Source organism: Protopterus annectens, chromosome 10.part0, assembly GCF_019279795.1.
Source record: "Protopterus annectens isolate FY-2018-M chromosome 10.part0, PAN1.0, whole genome shotgun sequence".
NCBI classification, from domain to species: Eukaryota; Metazoa; Chordata; order Ceratodontiformes; family Protopteridae; genus Protopterus; species Protopterus annectens.
The window spans coordinates 1,706,256,606-1,706,259,105 of NC_056744.1; positions in this window are offsets into that span (position 1 = coordinate 1,706,256,606).

Consider the following 2,500-nt stretch of genomic DNA (forward strand, 5'->3'; position numbering starts at 1 on the left):
CAGGTGATCAGGGGAGCAAGCCTGCAGGTTGTGAATGGCCCACAGAGCTCCCCTCGGCCGCGGAGGGGCAGGTATGGTCTCATACAGACTTCCAAGTCCACCTCTTTTCTGATCCAGGGCTACTCTGGGGACTTTGCAATTTTTCGAGAATGCCTTTGAGAACAGGGCAGGGTTGCATACTTCTGCCTGGCCAGGAGGTCTCCAAGCCTGCAGGCCTCTGCATGAAGCTCCCTTAAGGACTTCTGTAAGGGTCTACCATAGCGAATCTTCCCTTTGACACTGCAGAGAGACATCTTTACACAGCCACAGACCAAGGCTCACCTAGGGGATCCCGCCACCTCCATGTCCCCTGCAGGCTGCCAAGCCATGCTGTGTCGTCATGCCCTCGGAGCCTCTCAGGGGGACCTCCCTCCAATCCAGGCTGCCCTCATGGAACTCCCCCTAGCTGCAGAGGGGCAGGCACGCCCTCATCTGGACTTCCACATCCCCCTCCTTTCTGGTCCAGAGCACCACGGTCCCCGTCTTCCACATATCTCTTGGAGGCTGCCTGGCCAGGCCGTGTCCCCATGCCCTTAGAGCCTCTCAGGGGGGTACCTCCCTCTGATCCAGGCCACCCTCGTGGAACTCTCCCCAGCCACAGAGGGACAGGCACATTCTCATCGGGGCTTCAGAGCCCCCCTCCTTTCCGGTCCAGGGGCATTCTGGGGACTTTGCGACATTTCAGGATCGCCGTCGGGTACCGGGCAAGGTTGGATGCCTTCCCCCCTCCGCTACCTGGCAGGAGCAATCCTGACCCCACAGCCTTTCACAAGATGCTCCCTTGAGGACTTCCATTGTAGGGGGCTCTGCCAGACCCCGCTCAACCAGGCAGGAGCACTCTTGGCCCCGCTGCCTTCTGCCAGATGCTCCCTTGAGAACTTCCGTCCCACTGTGGGTGTGATCCAGACCCTCTCACCCAGGAGGGAGGGCTACCTGCCTGGCCACCTTCTGCTCCTCTCTCTCCCTTCTGGACTTCCACAGGGATGGACTCCCCCCTATGGGCTTCCACTTCTACCCGGGCAGGAGCACTCTTTTCCCAGGTTGTATATCTCCTGGAGGCTGCCAAGCCATGCAGTGTCCCTGTGCCCTCGGAGCCTCTCAGGGGGACCTCCCTCCAATCCAGGCCACCCTCGTGGAACTCCCCCTGGCCACAGAGGGGTAGGCACAACCTCATCAGGACTTCTGAGCCCACGCACCTTTCCGGTTCACAGCACCACTGTCCCCATTTTCCCTAGATACCCTGCAGGCTGCCAAACCCTGCCGTGTCCCTGTGCCCTCTGATCCTCTCAGGGGGACCTCCCTCCGATGCAGGCTGCCCTCACAGAATTCCCCCTGGTTGCAGAGGGGCAGGCACGCTCTCATTGGGACTTCCACATCCCCCTCCTTTCCCGTCCAGAGCCATTCTGGGGACTTTGCATTATTTCAGGATCGCCATCGGGTACCTGGCGAGGTCAGATGCCTTCCCCCTCCGCTGCCTGGCAGGAGCACTCCTGGTCCCGCAGCCTTCCACCAGATGCTTCCGTAATGACTTCCATTGTGGGGGGCTGCACTAGACCCCGCTCAATCAGGCAGGAGCACCCCTGGCCCCGCTGCCTTCTGCCAGATGCTCCCTTGAAGACTTCCGTCTCACTGGGGGTGCCATCTGGACCCTCTCACCCAGGAGGGAGTTCTTCCTGTCTGGCTGCCTTCTGCCTCTCTCTCTCCCTTCTGGACTTCCACTGAGATGGACTCCCCCTCTGGGCTTCCACTTCTACCCAGGAGGGGATGCTCTTTTCCCAGATTGCATATCTCCTGGAGGTTGCCAAGCTGTGCCGTGTCCCTGTGCCCTTGGAGCCTCTCAGGAGGACCTCCCTCCGATCCAGGCTGCCCTCGTAGAACTCCCCCATCCGCCGAGGGGTAGGCACACCCTCATCTGGACTTCCGACCCCACGCTCCTTTCCGGTCCAGGGCACCACTGTCTCCATCTTCCCCAGATACCCTGCAGGCTGCCAAACTATGCCGTGTCCCCATGCCCTCTGAACCTCTCAGGGGGACCTCCCTCCAATCCAGGCTGCCCTCACAGAACTCCACCCGGCCACAGAGGGGCAGGCACACTCTTATTGGGACTTCCACATCCCCCTCCTTTCTAGTCCAGAGCCATTCTGGGGACTTTGTGACATTTTGGAAACATCGTCGGGTACCGGGCTTGGTCGGATGCCTTCCCCCTGCCTGGCAGGAGCACTCCTGGCCCTGCAGACTTCAATTAGATGCTCCCTTGAGGACTTCCATCATGGGGGGCTCCACCAGACCTCTCTCAAACAGGCAGGAACACTCCTAGCCTCGCTGCCTTCTGCCAGATGCTCCCTTGAAGACTTCCATCCCACCGGGGGCACCATCCGGACCTCATAACCCAAGAGGGAGTGCTTCCTGCCCAGCCACCTTCCACCCCTCTCTCTCTCTCTTCTGGACTTCCATCAGGATG